Source organism: Salmo salar, chromosome ssa10, assembly GCF_905237065.1.
Source record: "Salmo salar chromosome ssa10, Ssal_v3.1, whole genome shotgun sequence".
Classification (NCBI taxonomy): domain Eukaryota; kingdom Metazoa; phylum Chordata; class Actinopteri; order Salmoniformes; family Salmonidae; genus Salmo; species Salmo salar.
Genome location: NC_059451.1, coordinates 35,568,352 through 35,590,251, shown reverse-complemented (window position 1 = coordinate 35,590,251; position 21,900 = coordinate 35,568,352).

Below are 21,900 nucleotides of genomic sequence, written 5' to 3'. Positions count from 1 at the left end.
TAAACGTCAGGTTCATGGTCACCTCCCTGACCAGGGGCCTTCTCCCCCATTTGCTTAGTTTGGCCAGGCAGCCAGCTCTGAGAAGAGTCTTGGTGCTTCCAAACCTCTTCCATTTAATAATAATTTGAGGTCACTGTGTTATTGGGGACCTTCAATGCTGCAGAGATTTTTTAGTACCCTTCCCAGATCTGTGTCTCGACAAAATCCTGTCTCGGAGCTCTACGGACAATTCTTTCAACCTCATGGCTTCATTTTTGCTCTGACCTGCATTGTCAACTGTGGGACCTTAGATAGACAGGTGTGTGTCTTTCCAAATCATGTCCAGTCAATTTAATTTACCACAGGTGGAGTCAAATCAAGTTGTCAAAACATCTCAAGGACGATCAATGAAAACAGGATGCACCTGAGCTCAATTTTGAGTCTCATAGCAAAGGGTCTGAATACTTATGTAAATAAGTTATTTCTGTTTTTATATTTAATACATTTGCAAAAAAAAATTAAAAAACTGTTTTTGCTTCATCATTATGTGGTGTTGTGTGTAGATTGATGAGGAAACATTTTTATTTAATCAACTGTAGAATAAGGCTGTAACTTTAACACAATGTGGAAAAAGGGAAGGGGTCTTAATACTTTCCAAATGCACTGTATACTGTTTGGTCAGGCATCATTTGTGTACCACATAATACTGTACACTGGCGTAGTCAGTTGATCAATGAGTAATCCCCCACATTACTCATTGATCAGTCAGTGTTTTTAGTGGCCCTAATCTGTGACCTTAACATATTAGCTTTATCATGTGTGTCTCACCCTATTTTGTCTGTCAAATCTAGCCAGACTGGCCTGCTTCAAAATTCCTGTGTTTACAATGAAACTCCTAAAAATGGGGCATGAATTTAAGTGGGCTTAGCTCAGTGCTTGTAATAGTCACAACATCCATTTGACAGCAGCAACTACCTGAATTCTTAGAATGCTTTTAGTTGACTGGGTTAAGCAGCTGAGAGCAGCTCTTTTTGTTCCACCAGTATTCTACAGTATTCCCCATAGACCATACTAATGTCTCCTGGTACTGTTAGCCCTCTTTATCCTGAGACTCTGACAGAAAAGGCCTCAGCTTACTCAGCTACAGAACTACTTCTCCATGGTCTGCATCCCAAATAGGATTCTGGTCAGAAGTACTGTGCTATGTAGGGAATAGGTTGCCATTTTGGAAACACCATACACCACATCATCATTGAGTCAGTGGTGACATGTAAATACACAGTAAGAATGGGAGAGATCTGCACCTTCATCCATTGATAATGAACGTGTTCAGCTAATAGGATATAAATGTTTCTTCCTTCGTTGTGGGGTACTTGGCCTTTTGTACCCCATCCTCAGACTGGGGAATCTGTTCAGAGATGTAGAGATGATTCTGGGTCTTTCTATGCATAGTTATTCTTCATGTATCCAGTATTGCATGGCGTTTGTCTGGGCTTGGGGAACTGGCCCAATACAATGTCAAGGATTGCAGTTATTCAAACTGTTATTTTTATATGCATATTGCTATGTTTGTTTTCCTGCCATGAGTAAACAAAACATATACAGCACCACAACTGACTTTTAAAGAGATCCTAATAAACAACCACAGCTGCTTGCGGATCTGGTCCAACAGGGGTCAAGCTGTACAGTGCCTTCAGAAAGTATTCATACAAATTGACATAATCAACATTTGTTTGTGTTACAGCCTGAATTCAAAATAGATGAAATAAAACATTTTTCTCACCCTTCTACACACAATTCCTCATAATGACAAGGTATATTTTTAGAAATGTTCGCTAACTTATTGAAAAGGAAATACCATTGGCAGCGATTACAGATGTGAGTCTTTCTGGGTAAGTCTCTAAGAGCTTTCCACACCTGGATTGTGCAACATTTTTCCTTTATTATTTTCAAATTGGTTGTTGACATTTTCAGGTCTTGCTATAGATTTTCAATTAGATTTAAATCAAAACTGCAACTCGGTCACTCAGGAACATTCACTGTCTTCTTGGTAAGCAACTCCATTGTAGATTTGGCCTTGTGTTTAAGGTTATTGTCCTGCTGAAAGGTAAATTAATCTTCCAGTGTCTGGTGGAAAGCAGACTGAACCAAATCCTATTGCATTTTGCCTGTGCTTAGCTCTATTCCGTTTCTTTCTTATCCTGAAAAACACCCCAGTCCTTAACGATTACAAGCATACCCATAACATGATGCAGCCACCGCTATGTGTGGAATTGGATTTGCCTCAAACATAACACCTTGTAATCAGGACAAAAGCTTAATTGATTTGCCACATTTGTTGCAGTATTACTTCAGTGCCTTGTTGCAAACAGGATGTATTTTTGTAGTGATTGGGTGTATTGATACACCATCCAAAGTGTAATTAATAACTTTCTACCCTGGTCTTTGTGGTTGAATCTGAAAATCACAAAAGTCAGTAGGTGTGAACACATTCTGAAGGCACTGTATATAAAGTGCAGTCGGAAAGAATTCAGACCCCTTGACTTTCTTCACATTTTGTTACGTTACAGCCTTATTCTAAAATGGATTCAATAAAACAATTTCCTCATTAATCCAAACACAACACCCCATAACAACAAAATAAAAACAGGTTTTTAGACATTTTTGCAAATGTATTAAAAATAAAAAAACAGAAATACCTTATTTGCATAAGTATGCAGACCCTTTGCTATGATTCTCGAAATTGAGCTCAGGTGCTTCCTGTTTCTATTGATCATCCTTAAGATGTTTCTACTACATGATTGGAGTTCACCTGTGGTAAATTCCATTGATTGGACAAACAAAACGACACAAAACCAAGCCATGAGGTCGAAGGATTGGGTTGAGACACAGATCTGGGGAAGGGTACCAAGATTATTCTGCAACATTCAATGTCCCCAAGAACACAGTGGCCTCCATCATTCTTAAATGGTAGAAATTTGCTAAATGTTCTAAAAATCTGTTTTTGCTTTGTCATTATATGGTATTGTGTGTAGATTGATTGGGAGGGAAAACTATTTAATCCATTTTAGAATAAGGCTGTAATGTAACAAAATGAGGATAAAGTCAAGGGGTCTGAATACTTTCCGGATGCACTGTAGGTGTATACCAAACCACCAATGGAATACACACACATCACAGTTGCTGCTACCAGACTCTTATTTACAAATGTTAATACTGCACAATTTAAACACTTGGCCCCCAATTCCCCCTTTCTCTGATACATTTGTATATTGTGCAATAAATTGTACCTTCCTGTACTATACTTATGCTGAAATGTTTATTCTATTCTACTGAGCCATTTACTTTATAGTCGTATTTTCTTATTTCTTATTGTTGTGCATTGTCGAGAAGGAACCTGCAAGTAAGTATTTTGTTGGACGGTGTATACCATTTGTATCCCGTACATACGACTAATAAAACTTGAAACTAATGTATACATGCTATGTGTGTGTACATAACATGTACAACAACAACAAATGACTTTGCTCAACATGTGGCCAATGACCATCATAGAGCCACATGTGTATCCAGTGACCATGGAGCAGAACAAACTCAACAGCAGAAGAAGAAGCTTAGTCCTCCAGCATCTTAAGAAGCAATAAATCCATCTCCACACAAAGTCCCCCTTAGTTAGTTGGCCTGGGTTGCAGGGTTGGGTTTGAGGGGTGTATATTTGCCAGCTTTATTAAAGGGATCAGTTTTAGCCATGCGAGCCACAACAAACAGAGATAGGAGGACAGAGAAGTAGCATGGTTTAATATAACAGATGACACCCAGGGAACCATCTCACCCCCCCCAGCTCAGAGCCTGATTAGAAGCTACTTAATGAGATAGCGCTTACCAACTCTCACACATCCCTCCCTCCATCCCTCTCTCTCTCTCTGTCTCTCTCAATATTTACCCAGTGCTCCTCCTCTACTTGTTCTATGAGTTTCTACACAGAGGACGTTGGTGTGTGTGCATTCGTGCATGTTTGTATATCGGGAGGGGGGAGATTAATGATAAAATCTGCTCGTGGCTTGAATGCAGGTGCAAACCAATTAACAAGCTGGCATTTAGAGGGCTTTAATTAATATTTGTCACTGATGAAATTGAATGTCTGATAGGCAGTGGGATGGGTGGGGAGGTGATAGTTGGGGTATGTGGTGGGTAGGAAGATATGGGTTGGGATGGGTTTTTAGTCTCTGTTGACAGCTCATCATCTTTGTGTTCAGTGAAACAGGGAGTTACTCTCATGTACCAAACATAAACTCTTGTTTTCGTTTTCCGTTGCAAAACACTTGAAATAGTTTCACTACTAAAGTATGTGTCCTAATGCACCTGACCTGCCAGGGTAAGGCTTGACTTGAGTGCCCTTTTGCACCTGCTGTTAGTTTGAGGTCAGGGGTCAACTGTTAGGGCATATCCTATAGGGTGATCATCTCAGAGACCTCTTTCCTCAGACACCAAGGCAAGGGTCTATCAGGGTTCGACAGAGTTTCACAGGCCAGACCCCCCAGGTGCCTTAGGGCTAGAATGCATTTACCTGTTTATGGGACACTGTGGTACATACTATAGACACATATCCTAATGCTTTCCCCTTAAGACCCCTTGCGTTCCTCTCAGTGTAGATGTTTATAAGGAAGCGGGATAATCTTAAAACATACATTTCACCTCTAAGACCTGAATACCTTGTATTACCTTCCAGAAATCCATGCTTAGACTTAGGCCTAGATTCAATCAGATCAAGCTTTAACTGGCGATAGCAGATACCCGCATAGCGGATGTTATAGCAGTGTTTGAGGTGGAACTGTGTTGGAGCTGTCAAATCGGTAAGCAGCATCAGTGAGCAGCTGCTCTTGCAATCATTGTCATGAAACCACACCCCACTCCCGTTTGAAGTTCAGAACGAGAAAGTGTAGGCTATATAGAAATAATTGTGCTCAAATTGAAAAATCATTAAACAAAATAATGAGGATTTCTATCATTCTAATTCAGGTGTAAATTACTTCTCAAATTCCAGTGTTCGAACTTGTAAACAAGGCTGCATGGGATTTCTCCTAATGCGACTGCGTGCAGCCAATGGCAATGTCCGCTTTAGGTATAATGCCAGGAGGCGTTTTTGGATTTGACAGTTCTAACGCAGTTCCACCTCCGACACCTCCAAACCACAATGCGGATGTTGGGTAAAGTGGATCTGATTGAATAGAGCCCTTCAGCTAAGAAATATCCTTGAGGTGCAGAGAAGACCCGGGTTCGATACTCTGTTGGTCACATATGCATGGGCTTTGAACACTATGGCTAAAGGACTGACAACAACCTATACAGTCTCTGCCTTTCTTGTCTTTAAAGCAAATATTTTAATCGCCCCTAGATAATGTAATATTCTGTCGACATAAGCAACTATACATCCAGCGACATATTAATTTAGTTGCATTTAGAGTAGACTGCTCTCATCTGCATGTTGATCAGCCTGCATTTGTAAAGCATACGTTAAGGACTGATTGAGAAGGCACTCAGACAGAACTAAACTGTTTGCTCACACCACACACAATAAAAAAAATTACTAGCAAAAATAAATGTGTGGGGGATGTAAAGAGAGCCTGATTATGTGTGTCTCAGACAAATTGTCGGTAATGAGTCAAGAGACCGTGCTTGATCACATACATTAAATCAGCTATCATTACATACATTAAAAACCATCATTACCAAATTAGGGCCTAGATTAATCCCGTTAATGACACAGTGGAGCTTGTGGGAAAAGACACGGCCCCAGATGTCTACCCCTCTTGCTGTGATGAAGAATTGCCTGCATAAGTTACGCATGTGGACTCTTCCTATTTCTCTCCCCCCTCTCTTTCCCCTGCCTATCTCTTTCTTTCCTCTCTCTCTTTTTCTCTTTCTCTCTACCTATTTTTCTCTTTCTCTCTACCTCTTTTTCCTCTGTCTGTCTTTTGCCCTCTTTTGCTCTCTCCCCTTTTCCCTCCCTTTTTCCCATGATGGTAATACAGGGCTGCTCCTGCACAGCGCAGCCACTTGAAATGCAAGCGAGGGGAATGCATGCAGCCGACTGCTAATGAGAACAAATGATAAGGAGAGAGAGAGACAGAGAGAGAGAGAGACAGAGAGAAAATAGGGAGAATGAGAGAGGGAGAGAGCGAGACAGAGAGAGAGAAAGAAAAAGAGGTAGAGAGAGAGACAGGGAAAATGTGAGGGCTCAAGCGAGAAAGGGACAGCGAAAGTGAGAGAGGGGGAATTAATGGGTGAATAAATGTTTTAAAAGAGGGAGCGAGAGAAGATCTGAATGGAGGATAAGAAGTGGCAGTAGGAACTGTGATGTCCCCAATTAAGAGTGGTGTCACCCCCTGTCTAGGCCTCAGTAATAAAGCCCTCACTCTGTATGCCCTCTCACATGGATCCCTCCCTCACACACTGTTAACATTCTAATGTCCCAACCTGGACTCAGGGGTAGACGTAACATAGTAAATGTAAATTCGGGACACTCCAATTAGTACGATATGTTACACTTAGTATTAATTTGTGGATGTCAATCATCCATTTTCTATGATACCCTATATATACAAAAGCATGCAGACAGCTCTTCAAATGAGTGAATTAGGTAATTTCAGCCACACTCGTTGCTGACAGGTGTATAAAATCGAGCACACAGTCATGCAATCTCCTTAGACAAACATTGGCAGTAGAATGGCCTTACTGAAGAGCTCAGTGACTTTCAACGTGGCACCGTTATAGGATGCCACCTTTCCAACAAGTCAGTTCGTCAAATTGCTGCCTTGCTAGAGCTGGCCCGGTCAACTGTAAGTGCTGTTATTGTGAAGTGAAACGTCTAGGAGCAACAATGGCTCAGCCTCGAAGTGGTAGGCCACACAAGCCTCACAGAACGGGATCGCCGAGGGCTGAAGCGCGTAAAAAGTGCTTGTCCTCGGTTGCAACACTCACTACCGAGTTCCAAACTGCCTCTGGAAGCAACATCAGCACAATAACTGTTCGTCGGGAGCTTCATGAAATGGGTTTCCATGGCCCGAGCAGCGGAACACAAGCCTAAGATCACCATGCGCAACCCCAAGCATCAGCTAGAGTGATGTAAAGCTCACCGTCATTGGATTCTGGAGCAGTGGAAACACGTTCTCTGGAGTGATGAATCACACTTCACCATCTGGCAGTCCAATGGACGAATCTGGGCAGACATCAAACCCAGATTTGTACCTGCCCGAATACATAGTGCCAGCTGTATTTTTTAAAATGTACTTATCCTTTATTTAACTATGCAAGTCAGTTAAGAACAAATTATTATTTACAATGACGGCCTACCCCGGCCAAACCCGGATGACGCTGGGCCAAGTGTGCGTCACACTATGGGACTCCCAATCACGGCCAGGTGTGATACAGCCTGGAATCAAACCAGGGTCTGTAGTGATGCCTCTAGTACTGAGAAGCAGTGCCTTAGACTGCTGCACCACTCGGGAGCTGTAAAGTTTGGTGGAGGAGGAATAAGGGTCTGAGGTTGTTTTTCATGGTTTGGGCTAGGCCCCTTAGTTACAGAGAAAGGAAAGTACTTAAGTAAAAATACTTTAAAGTAGTACTTAAGTAGTTTTTTGGGCTATCAGTACTTTACTTTAGTATTTATATTTTTGACAACTTTTACTTTTACTTCAATACATTCCTAGAGAAAAGAATGTTATTTTTAGTGCATACATTTTCCTTGACACACAAAAGTACTCTTATATTTTGAATGCTTAGCAGGACAGGAAAATAGTCAAATTCACACACTTATCTAGAGAATATCACTGGTCATCCCAAATGCCTCTGATCTGGCGGACTCACTAAACACGGATGCTTCTTTTGTAAATTATATCTCTCATCTATCCGTAAATTTTAAAAACAAGAAAATTGTGCCGTCTAGTTTGCTTAATATAAGGAATTTGAAATGACTTATACTAATACGTTTACTTTGATACTTCAGTATATTTTAGCAATTACATTTACTTTTGATACTTTTAGACTTTTACTCAAGTAGTATTTTACTGGATGACTTTCACTTTACTTAAGTCATTTTCTATTAAGTTACAGTGAGGGAAAAAAGTATTTGATTCCCTGCTGATTTTGTACGTTTGCCCACTGAAAAAGAAATGATCAGTCTATAATTTTAATGGTAGGTTTATTTGAACAGTGAGAGACAGAATAACAACCAAAAAATCCAGAAAAACACATGTCAAAAATGTAATAAAATTATTTGAATTTTAATGAGGGAAATAAGTATTTGACCCCCTCTCAATCAGAAAGATTTCTGGCTCCCAGGTGTCTTTTATACAGGTAACGAACTGAGATTAGGAGCACACTCTTAAAGGGAGTGCTCCTAATCTCAGTTTGTTACCTGTATAAAAGACACCTGTCCACAGAAGCAATCAATCAATCAGATTCCAAACTATCCACCATGGCCAAGACCAAAGAGCTCTCCAAGGATGTCAGTGGCAAGATTGTAGACCTATGGCTGGAATCGGCTACAAGACCATCGCCAAGCAGCTTGGTGAGAAGGTGACAACAGTTGGTGCGATTATTCGCAAATGGAAGAAACACAAAAGAACTGTCAATCTCCCTTGGCCTGGGGCTCCATGCAAGATCTCACCTCGTGGAGTTGTAATGATCATGAGAACGGTGAGGAATCAGCCCAGAAGTACACGGGAGGATCTTGTCAATGATCTCAAGGCAGCTGGGACCATAGTCACCAAGAAAACAATTGGTAACACACTACGCCGTGAAGGACTGAAATCCTGCAGCGCCCGCAAGGTCCCCCTGCTCAAGAAAGCACATATACTTGGCCGTCTGAAGTTTGCCAATGAACATCTGAATGATTCAGAGGACAACTGGGTGAAAGTGTTGTGGTCAGATGAGACCAAAATGGAGCTCTTTGGCATCAACTCAACTCGCCGTGTTTGGAGGAGGAGGAATGCTGCCTATGACCCCAAGAACACCATCCCCACCATCAAACATGGAGGTGGAAACATTATGCTTTGGGGGTGTTTTTCTGCTAAGGGGACAGGACAACTTCACTGCATCAAAGGGACGATGGACGGGGCCATGTACCGTCAAATCTTGGGTGAGAACCTCCTTCCCTCAGCCAGGGCATTGAAAATGGGTCGTGGATGGGTATTCCAGCATGACAATGACCCAAAACACACGGCCAAGGCAACAAAGCAAACCTGGTGGCCAACTACAAGAAACATCTGACCTTTGTGATTGCCAACAAGAGTTTTGCCACCAAGTACTAAGTCATGTTTTGCAGAGGGGTCAAATACTTATTTCCCTCATTAAAATGAAAATCATTTTATAACATTTTTGACATGCGTTTTTCTGGAGTTTTTGTTGTTATTCTGTCTCTCACTGTTCAAATAAACCTACCATTAAAATGATAGACTGATCATTCCTTTGTCAGTGGGTAAACATACGAAATCAGCAGGGGATCAAATACTTTTTTTCCTCACTGTATCTTTACTTTTAATCAAGTATGAGAATTGGGTACTATTTTCACCACTGGCTACAGCACACAGTAACATTCTAGGCGATTCTGTGCTTCCAACTTTGTGACAAGGGTTTGGGGAAGCCCCTTTCCTGTTTCAGCATGACAATGCCCCCATGCACAAAGTGAGGTCCATACAGAAATGGTTTGTTGAGATCAGTGTGGAAGAACTTACCTGGCCTGCACAGAGCCCTGACTTCAACCCTATCGAACACCTTTGGGATGAATTGGAACAACGACTGCGAGCCAGGCCTAATCGCCGAACATCAGTGCCCGACCTCAACTCTTGTGGCTGAATGGAAGCAAGTCCCGCAGCAATGTTCCAACATCTAGTGGAAAGCCTTCCCAGAAAAGTGGAGGCTGTTATAGCAGCAAAGTTTGGACTCTATAGTAATGCCCATGATTTTGAAACGAGATGTTCGACAAGCAGGTGTCCACATACTTTTGGTCATGTAGTGTATGTTACGAATTACAAAGCATATGATATGTTACGCAACTTGCAATTTGCACAGTATGTATTGACTTTGCAAAACGTATGACATATTACTAGTTCCAATTTGTTGTGGCTAATGTTAACTAGGTGACTAACGCTAATGTTAGTTAGGTGGCTAACGTTATCTAGGCTAGGGGTTAAGCTTAGGGTTAAGGTTAGGGTTAGGAATTCATTTAAATAGTTAAGGTTGGGGCAGGGTTAGCTAACATGCTAAATAGTTGCAAAGTAGCTAAAAAGTAGTAAGTAGTTGCTAATTAGCTAAGAGTTGTCCGTGATGAGATTCAAACACACAACCTTTTTGTTGCTAGATGTTCACTTTTTGCCTTTAGTAACCTTCTGTCTTATGTAACCCTACCAAACTTAACATATCATACTAATTTGAGTGTCACGGATTTACGTTTACTATGTTACATCTAGCCTATGAGACCAGGCTGAATGTCCTGGCCAGGTGGCCATGGAGCCTCGCATTAATTACTTGGCCGTTCCTATGAACCCCTCAATCTCATTCATGTGTGCCTCCAAATGGAAATCTGAGCTCCGGCTTAGGACCGTTACATTAACATATAATAAGTATTATTTAACCAATTGAAAAGCATCTGCAGCCTATTAATACTATGCGATGCAACTGGTTTGGTCTCCTTTTTTTATTGACTGTTTGGATATTGCCAGGTAGAAAGGAACGTATGATGTGGATTTTAAAAAAGATTTGATCCCTGTGATATTCTGCATTTTCTGTCTCTTTCTGGCCCTCTTACAGACAGCCTACTGTTTGAGAGAGGACATGCTACGTTTCGGTGTAATTACAGGTGTTTAAAATATATGTAAATCCCCTCCAATCTATTCTTAAGAGGCAGATCCAGTGATTTAAGGCAATCTCCTAAAACAATTTCTGCTAACATAAAAATGTATAGTGGTCACTTGGAGAATTCTAACCGTATTGAAAGGCATGTCTGTGTATGAAAAGCCTATATTTTTCTTGGCTTTTATTTTCCAGTCTCTCTTTCGCTCTATCTCTTTATCTCTTTCTTGGCATTTCTCTGTGGAGAACAATCCTCGTGTTCTGTGTTCTCTTTTGTACCGTAGTAGATAGGAAATTGCAGCGGAATGGACATTCTTCAGATTCACTGACTCCAAATTGACAACTTTCATCTGGTGGAAACCACGGATGCTGTATTGTTTTCAGAGTGTAGTGAACCTAAAAAGAAAGGGTAAACCCATTTCAGTGTGTGTGTGTGTGTGTGTGTGTGTGTGTGTGTGTGTGTGTGTGTGTATGTCTATCTGTGTGTGTGTGTGTGTGTGTGTGTGTGTGTGTGTGTGTGTGTGTGTGTGTGTGTGTGTGTGTGTGTGTGTGTGTGTGTGTGTGTGTGTTCATTTGTTTGTTCGTGTGTCACCAGAGACGTGTTCTTTGGGTGGTAATATACAACAGAAGACACTAGATAAAGGGGAAAGATTACATTTGTCCCCCGTGTAGCGGTGTGAGAGGAGGCTGAGAGAGGAAAGAGTCAGAGCGAACGTAATGGTTGTATTACTGCACCCCACCATGCATTATTAATGTTAACGTGATCAAGACAGGTGGACAAACCCAGGAGAGATATCACTGCTTAATGAACAGACCTCACTCTCTCTTTTTTTCTCCCTCGCTCTTTTTCTACCCCCGAACAGGACCTAGCAGCTCTTATTGTTGCATTGAAAGGTATTAGCTCCCTAGCCTCTGTGGGTAAGGTAGCCCCCCTATTTAATTTACAAATAACTACAGCCTCTCCTAATTGACTGTTCATAGACTAGCCGTGTGTCAGAGCCGTGGTCGCACCCGTCTGCATTTCAAATTAGGAGGTAAATAGGTTTTAGCGCTACATGGATAAAAGTCAGTTGATAAATTATCCAGATAAATGTTTGGAATGTTTTACATTTATTTTTGTACATATATTTTCCAGGAATTGACATTATGAAATTAACATGATTGGCCTCATGGAGAGTCTTCGATGCCGACATCTTTCGGTGCAAAAACATGAACACCCATCGTTTAATAGACGTCAAATAAAACATCATGTTGACACACTCAAAATTGAATGATTTGGTTAAATGCCAAGAAACTGCTTTCCAAATATATCTTCCACAGGGGGGATTTTGTGGCGGTTGGATATACTGTATTGCTTGTCTCTTCGGGTAAACGTGGGTTCTAGTAAAACAGTGCTAAACAAGCGGCCGGTTGAGCGCTCTCAGATTATTAGAGCTGCATTTTATAGTCCAGTATAACGTTATATATTTTGCATGGAGTGTTCACTAAGAGGTTACCCGCTGCTCACATTCCGTTAGACTGGTAAACATGAGACCTGAGTTTTCTTCCGTCCTGGTAAGAACCGACTGGATGAGGAAACTTTGAGCTTCTCTTTTAAAAATACATTGGGGACTATTGTTGCCTATATAAGGTATATGATTCAGAACGTACACTATTCACAAGCATCAAACTAGGTACAAATGTACACTACTCATATGCATCAAACTAAGTCAAAACATACAGTTTTCATAAGCATTAAACAAAGAAGTTGAAAATTAGGAAACGTCCTTTTGAGCCACGTAAAGGCTTTATGCTCTTTGTGTAATGATGCTGTGTTAAATCGATGTAGCATACGGCCTTGTCAGTCCAACACATACAGTGCATCTGTTATATTTTCAGGTGTTTTAGAGGAGATCCAAACATGCAAGGTAACACACTAAAAACCTACTTGACTTCTATAGGAATCAGTGTAAGCAATGCTTTTACTGAGGAGAACATTGAGTCAGTCTGGTTTCCTGTCTTCGTGTCCTGAATAGTGCTGAGGCCTTCCATGTCTACCACGATCCAATATAATATGTTTTAAGTCCTTTACTGCCCCCTGCCGCATTGTGGTGGTATGACTGACTGAGCGGCTGTATGGCAGGCAGATGGCTCATGTGGGAAATACTGCAGTGAATACCGAACCATTGTAGCTCTAGGAATGCATTGATCGAAGGAAGGAATGACATATATGCTTGTTGGTATCCAAAACACAATTTTACCGGCTTAGAGATGGACAGAGATGGGGTATGTCAGTTTCCACTATTTCTAGCGTTGGGGAGTAACAGATTCCATGTAATCCATTACATGTAAGGGGTTACAAAAAATGGTAACTGTAATCCATTACGTTACTAGCAAAAATATTGTAGTCAGATTACAGGTACATTTGAAAAACTAGATGATTACTTCGAGGATTACTTTTAAATTCAGAAAGGATGTTTGCGGAAAAAAAATATTTGACACTTCTCTGTTTTCTCAATGACATTCAAATCAGTATTGAAAAAGGTGCAAGTTTAAATTTGTTCCACCTGAGTGAGTATGACCACAGGTCAGAGACCACTATGATACAGCAAATGGGTTTGATGGATCGTGGGAAAAGAGCAGGAATAGGCTTTTGTAGGCTACAGTCCAAGCTATGTCATCCAATGGAAAGACTGCTGTCAGCATCCAACGATTATCCAATTTGAATAAAAGTTTGGAGGTAAGGATGATACAGATATCACTTATTATTGATATCTACATAGCGCATTGATGTGAATCACACTGTTGCTCTCTCATTTAGCTACATGTGCCTTACGCATTGTGGTTGTTGTGGATGGCTGTTCACGAATCTAAATGTGTATTTGAACCCAATAATGATTGAATTCAATAAGTTTAAGCTGCCTATCAATCATTGTTCTTGAAACCAGTGGACAGCCAGTGAAAAATGCGCTCTTGCAACAGCTGCACAGTGCGGATCCCAGCTTATGGAATAAAAGTGTTTTTTTTATTGCTCAATCTAATTTTGATTGACTAAAAGAGGCAATCTGTAGTTGCTACATCCATTTTTGGACTTATACATTATATATTTTTATCCATTGATTCTTGAAGAATATAACTTATAAATGCCTCATAAGCTTAGTTCAACTGTCACACTCCATGAGAACCCAAAATATAAGCTTGTTTTTCTCCAATGTTTGTAAACATTGTAAATGTAAACAACACTGTAGCCTCATAACATGGTTAAAACAATAATTTTGATATCATGGACGGTCAGTCCTTGCATCCATAGCTCTGTCTATTAATCATCGGAGAGTGGTTATATTTCTCCAGGCCCATCGCTCAGCTTTTTACCAAAACAGAGGCGGGCGTCCGTTTTGTTATTGTTTCATTTGTGGATTATCAAGATATCAAAGTGTCACCAACAAAAAATGTAACAATAGGCCTATATATGGTATTCATTTTCACATGTACAGTACATCACTGGTTTCAGTACATCACTGGGGCTAAGCTGCCTGCCATCCAGGACCTCTACACCAGGCGGTGTCAGAGGAAGGCCCTAAAAATTGTCATAGACCCCAGCCACCCTAGTCATAGACTGTTCTCTCTACTACCGCATAGCAAGCGGTACCGGAGTGCCAAGTCTAGGACAAAAAGGCTTCTCAACAGTTTTTACCCCCAAGCTATAAGACTCCTGAACAGGTAATCAAATGGCTACCCGGACTATTTGCATTGTGTGCCCCCCCCCAACCCCTCTTTTACGCTGCTGCTAATCTCTGTTTATCATATATGCATAGTCACTTTAACTATACATTCATGTACATATGTACATACTACCTCGATTAGCCCGACCAACCAGTGCTCCCACACATTGGCTAACCGGGCTATCTGCATCGTGTCCCGCCACCCCCCACCCGCCAACCCCTCTTTACGCTACTGCTACTCTCTGTTCATCATATATTCATCGTCACTTTAACCATATCTACATGTACATACTACCTCAATCAGCCCGACTAACCGGTGTCTGTATGTAGCCTCGCTACAGTTTTTCGCTGTCTTTTAACTGTTGTTTTTATTTCTTTACTTACCTATTTTTCACCTAATACCTTTTTTTGCACTATTGGTTAGAGCCTGTAAGTAAGCATTTCACTGTAAGGTCTACACCTGTTGTATTCGGCACACGTGACAAATACATTTTGATTTGATTTGATTTGTAAATATAACTTTTCAGTAGTGCTCAAAGCATGGCATTTCATGAGCGCAGCATTTATTTTTGAACTCGAAGCAATGAGCCCAATCAGTCCTCCATGACAACACAATCATAAACAACAGAGTAGGGCTGGCTAATAAATCCTTAGTTTTGGGGTTATGCTCAGGGAAATCAATTTGGTTAATCTATACTTCTATATTTCAAAGTCCTATTCTTGAAGATTAAGGGGTATAACATTTATTGGAATGACTGGAATTCTGATAGACTTTGGTTTTTAATGTAAAGATATTTAATTGTATTATTGTATGTTGTAGAAAGCGTTGGGTTAGTAGAAGCCTACATTACCAACCCATGAAGTAAAATGTAACATCCATTTATGTATACCCACTATCTAAACTTTAACATTGAATTATCCTGCATTAGATGTGGTTCAATTGGTAACATACATTTTTGTCTTCTTCTAATGCCTCTTAAGGGGAAAGTAATCTAAAAGTAACTGAATGTAATCAAATTACGTTACTGAGTTTGGATAATCCAAAAGTTACGTTACTGATTACAATTATGGACAGGTAACTAGTAGCTGTAACGGATTACATTTAGAAAGTAAACTACCCAACCCTGATTATTTAATTGAAACCATAAAGCGTAGGTATTATTGTGCTACACAACAGTGCTTCTGTCCATGCTTGCGTGCATGTGTGTATTATTTTAAGAATGTGTTGTTAGTTTAGCTACCAGTAACATATTTTAGAAAATAATTTACCACCATAACTAATATATTGAATGAATTGTTATGTTGTGTTCTCTGTCAGTATTTGTCAGGTTGATAGCACATATATAACAATTAAGATAGATAAAACAGATGCACCTGTAATTAGCAGATTACATGATTAGTCAATTAGATTGCTATATAATTTGGAATACATTAGGAATTTAATGTGAGCATCACAATAGTAATACTTTCTCCAAATAGGCGAGGCCCTTGCAAGTCCTGTTTGTTTGGGGAGGAGGACAAGTTTGCCGGTGTAGAAGGGTCCAGAGTAGAGTGGGACAGGGGGGCAGAAGGGGTGCAGTGCAGACACCCAGCCACCCATCAGTTGACTGGCAGCTCAGGCCTTGTTTACAACTTGAATCCCCATTCATGCTGATGAGGAGGGAAGACGGCAGAAATAATGCATAAGAAGGCCTAAACACACACACATACACACAGAGAGAGAGAGAGAGAGACTGGGGTTAATGTTATACTTATGGATATGGTATGGTGGCGGGTAAGGGAGGGATGAGAGATAGGGGTTGATGGGGAAGGATTTGGGTGTGTGCTGCCGCCTCCTCTGTAGCTCAGCCTCTACTAACTGAAAGACACATACACATACTCTCCTCCTCCTCCTCCTCCGCCACCTCCTCATCATCCCCCTCTTCCACTGTTCCTCATCTTCGTCATCCTCCATCACCACCATCTCCTCATCGTCATCCTCTTCTGCCACCTCATCATCCTCCTCATCATCCTCCTCCTCTGCCACCTCCTCCTTAACCTCCTCATCATCTTCCTCATTCACCACCACCTTCTTCTCTTCCTCCTCCTGCTCCTACTCATCCACCACCGCCTTCTCCTCCTCTCCCTGTTACAGGCTTTAGTCATGGGACTGTGTTTGATGATTCCAGGAACGAAGAGATGCTATGAAAATAATGCTGGGATTAGATATCCTGGATGATATTTTGGAAGTCATCTGTATGTTATGAATGTAAGATATGATGTTGTTTTCTGCGTCCCAAAAAGCCCCGTATTCCCTATACAGTGTATTACTTTTGACCAGAGCCGTGTTGTCCCTGGTCAAATTTAGTCTACTAAATAGGGAATAGGGTATCATTTGGGACAAAGCCTATATGTGTGTTATTGTCATGTCACCTGATGTGAAGAGTGGGTCCCGCTTCTCCATTGTCCATTATGTACAAATCCCTATCTTTGATATCAAAGGGCAATTGTATTTCCAGATTTTAGAAGCCAGATATGTTTTCCAGGTACGTTGTTAGTGACATGTACCAGACAGGGGTCTACAGTAATACCACTGAGCGTTAGGCCAGTATAATCTCTCTGAACAAGCTGTCCAGTGTAAGCTGTCATTATCTTTCAATAGAGCAAAAAACAACAACCTTACAAAACAGTAAAACCTAGAATGGATTGTGGCTTTTGGGAGGGTATAACATTGTAGCTTCACCCGAGGCTGAAGATTAACTGTGCTTTTGTACATACTTTATTCTTACCTGTTCTCTTGCTATGTCTTGGACCCTGTATGATAGCTTCCTGCTTTAATTCCTCAGCCACAACAATCTTTTTGAATTCACAAGGTTTGTGAGCCAGGCCTGTTTCTCCTGCTCGACTAGCTTAGTGTATAATTCACGGCCTCGCCATCGGTTATGAATTGACAAAGTCCACACAGAGGGCAACAATATCCAACAATATCAGATGGATAGAACAACACAAACACCAGACAGCCAGACCATCACACAAACAGAAGACAGACGATATCTCAAAGGAAAGAATGGATTGAGAGGAAAGAGGGAGTGATCCAATAAAATGTAAACATTTGGTGATAACCAGAGAATGAAGGAAGGTGTGTTTTGGTGGTGTATGTGTGTTGGGAGTGGACTAACCACAACACAGCTTGTCACTAATCACTGGTTTGTGATGGAAAGGAGCACTGACGACACCTAGAATAAACAGCAGTATGCAGCAAGACTAGCTAAGTCTCGGCACAGGGAGCTAGCTAGTTGCATACTGCAGTCCACGCCACACATCGTCTCTACCAATACCACCACAAACCACTGATTATTGACAAGCTGTGCTGTTATGGAGTATTCAGCATAGACAGCAGCAAGCAGCTAGCTAGCCTCCCAGTTGTGAAACACAACATAGAGCTGAGAGAGCAACCTGGCTAACAAAGCCACCGCCACCAGTCTGGTCTGAGGGAAACATGGAGTCTGAATATTTTATGACTCCTCCGAGCACAGAGAGACTACAGAGCTAGCCTGAGTATGATTGGAGAGGTGTTGCTCAGTACTCACTGAAGGTCAAGACAAAAACCAATGTAGAGAAACAGAAGCAAAAGGCTTGTCTGAGGAACGTAAGTACTGTAAGTACTGTATAAAACACTGTAAAGTACCACAGACATAGTTTTTTTTAGCTCTATCTCTGTTACAATGCACAGAACATCGTTTTGAGTTTATATGTGCATGTGATGTAAATGCAGTGTTTGTAGTACATTCAAAACAGACAAAAACGATAGACACACAATACAACACCATATTCTTATCAATGTCAGAGCCACAGGGTGACCAGAGAATGATTTTAAAATGTAAGCATCTGGAGTGAGAATATCTTGAATTTGCTATGAAGAAGATGCATAATCATTGACACACTTCCATGGTTTCATTATTTGAGGTGTAATGCTATGCTCTGACTATGAGTACATGCTTTTGATATACTATGAGATTGTGTCCCAAAATAGCATTGTGAATGCAATGGCAGTCCTCACTGAGACCTCTTGCAATGTGAGCAGAAAGAGATTGAGTCATTTTTCAAATCAGTTCTCTAAAAACGTTATCTAAATGTGAAACCACCCATCTATTTGCTGTCTGTCTCAAACTTATAAGGTGCAGCAATATTTTTTGCTCTGAATAGTGTAGAATAGATAGAAAAAGCGTTTTAGTGAGCTTCTGCTTAAATTGGATTTATATACTGAATGTACAAAACATTATGAACACCTTCATAAGCATTTTCCCTCAGAACAGCCTCAATTGATCAGGGCATGGACTCTACAAGGTGTCGAAGCGTTCCACAGGGATGCTGGCCCATGTTGACTCCAATGCTTCCCACAGCTGCTGGATGTCCTTTGGGTGTGGACCATCGTTTATACACACAAGAAACTATTGAGCGTAAAAAAATCCAGCAGCGTTGCAGTCTTGACACACTCAAACTGGTGTGCCTGGCACGTACTACAATACCCCATTCAAAGGCTCTTCAATCTTTTGTCTTGCCCATTCACTATCTGAATGGCACACATACACAATCCGTGTTTCAATTCACTAAAGGCTTAAAAATCCTTCTTTAACCTGTCTCCTCCCCTTCATCTACACTGATTGAAGTGGATTTAACAGTTGACATCAATAAAGAATCATAGTTTTCACCTAGATATCAATGAAAGAGCAGGTGTTCCTAATGTTTTGTACACTCAGTGTATATTTTATTGTAGTAATACCATTCAGTAAAGCCACAAAATTGATGGAGAATTGGTCGGTTTTGCAAACTCAAACAATCCACTAGCCTACTCTTCTCAGACAGACCCATGCCAGACAATTAGCTAGCCTACTCCTCTCAGACCCATGCCCGGCTACCAGTCTGCACGTAGGCTATGCAGCAGTGTTTCAGTGCAGCCTGCTGCCCACTGCCTGACTGCCCACTGAGACTTGGTACTGGTCCAGTCCTGACCAGATGTAAGCCTGAGGGGAGATCTGTCCATGGCCAGGCCGTGCAGAGGTCAGGGTTAATGGCTGTTCAGAGTATCCATGTTCAGCGCTGTTGAAGTCTAGCCTCTACAGTATGTCACCCTGCCTGAGCCCTGCCAAGTCCTAGTTCCCATACCTGGGAGAGGGAAGAGGGGACATTAGTCTCAGTCCTGCATTTCATTAGCTCTTGTTAATGAATGGTTTGCTCTTAAGGGATGGCAGCAGCATAATGGCTGGAACCTGAATGGGCTAGTGCCTGGTCTGTCTCTGAGCTGGTCTGTCTCTGAGCTGGTCTGTCTCTGAGCTGGTCTGTCTCTGTGCTGGTCTGTCTCTGTGCTGGTCTGTCTCTGTGCTGGTCTGTCTCTGAGCTGGTCTGTCTCTGTGCTGGTCTGTCTCTGTTCCTGGTTTGTCTCTGTGCTGGTCTGTCCCTGTTCCTGGTCTGTCTCTGAGCTGGTCTGTCTCTGTTCCTGGTCTGTCTCTGTTCCTGGTCTGTCTCTGTTCCTGGTCTGTCTCTGTTCCTGGTCTGTCTCTGTGCCTGGTCTATCTCTGTGCCTGGTCTGTCTCAGCATACTGCCATATGCTGCATGGGGTTTGATTGTCTCTTCTGTGAGAGAAGGCTATATCAGGTCATTTTTTGACATACATAAACGGTAGCTTTGAAGGTGGAGTTTTATCAAGTCAACATATCCATGCTTACTTATAGATCCAGTGACGTAGAGTGTGTATTCAGCTTTCCTATCAAACCCTGGATGCATGTCCATGTATGAACTTTCCCCTCCGATATGTTTGTCAGTTATAGACTAACAAGGAAACCCATTGACAAGCTCTATTTTTCTACTTTGAGAAAAGATTCTTATGGGTCTTTTCCACTGTCAGCGATGGAATGGTGGCCTTCCACTATCCCTTTGGCCCCTTGTCTCCACTGGTGGTCCAGAGAGAATGACATCTCTTATGGGCGACGCTGGCCTCTACCTGCTGGGCTAGGTGTCTGCTAGTTGTCAGAGCTATGATTGCTTCCTGACCTGGGCTGCCTCTCTAGTACATCCATAATAAAACCCTCTCTTCCTCTGTAGCTGAACTCTAAGTGGGAGAAGCCGCTTGCCTCGCCGTACGCCTTTCCCTTTGATTTCACATGGCCGCTGGCATTTGATCCATAAAGTGTCTCTTCTTCTGTGACCACGCGTTGTGATACTTCCCTGGACCCCGAGGACCTGCCATCATGCCACAGTAGCATCTCTGGGAGGCTATGGTCTCACCAATACTCATCCCTGGCCTTTACCACAACGCTTTGATGAAGGGCCTTTTGACCAGATACAGGAGGCCATTTTAAGGATCTTTAAGAAGAATCTCATCTCTCTTGACAAAGGAACATGATCTTGATGATGGAAAATGAACGTAACTACCGTTCAAAGTCCATTGCACAAAGAGTGACAAGGTATTTCAGATGGCAAAAATGTCAGTTTATCAAGGTACAGTAATAACCTGAAGTTAGAGAGAAACAAATCACTGTCTTCAAAATGGACATAATGTCCCCTGGTGGAGGAATATTATTGTGGATGGACGGTCTTCCATACCACTGTTATCTCCTTATTGTTTTGACGGTCTTTGGTCCTGATGTTAGCTCAGCAGCACGTCTATCAGAAAATGCAGCTGACTCATGCAATGCCGTAGGAGAAGAACTAGACAGCAGGCCGATATCTTTCTGTACTGGGGGCATGGATTTGTCATTTAATGCTTTTGGAGGTGGAAGAAAGCGAGAAAGAGAAAGGGATGGTTACAGTGAGAGATGGGGGGAGTTGTGGGGTAGGAGAAGGGGAGAGAGGGTGAGAAAGGAGAGAAAGGGGGGGGGCTTTTTGAAGAGCATGGAGGAATCATCCTATAACTCGGCGAGTCGGCTGCACACAGGCCTGTCTGTCTGAGAGGTCCCATTGATCAGCCCTGAGTCTCGTGTTCAACACTAACCACCATCCTTCATCCTAACTGTCACTAAGCCATCAACATCAAATCCCGCCGATGCCACGTTCGTTTGGCAGGCTTGAGAGCAGAGCAGAGCAGAGCTAGCTTTCCCTCTGATTCCCCTACAACCCCAATAGGCAAGGGAGGATAGAACAGAGCCCACTAGACTAGAAACACCCTGAACTACTGCCTGCTGCCACGTCTCTGGCAGCCATTACAGCCTTTCTTGTGATTTTGTGACACAGTTTTTGATATGTCACCTTCTGATGTGATGCGGTTTGTGCTGGTCTCGCCCCGAGGGCTCGGGGGTGTGGGCTGCATTAGAAGAGAAGACGTAGGAGAAAATAAGCACTTTGAATTCAATTACTCCCTATTTGGTCGTTGTTCCTCTGCCATGTGAAGAA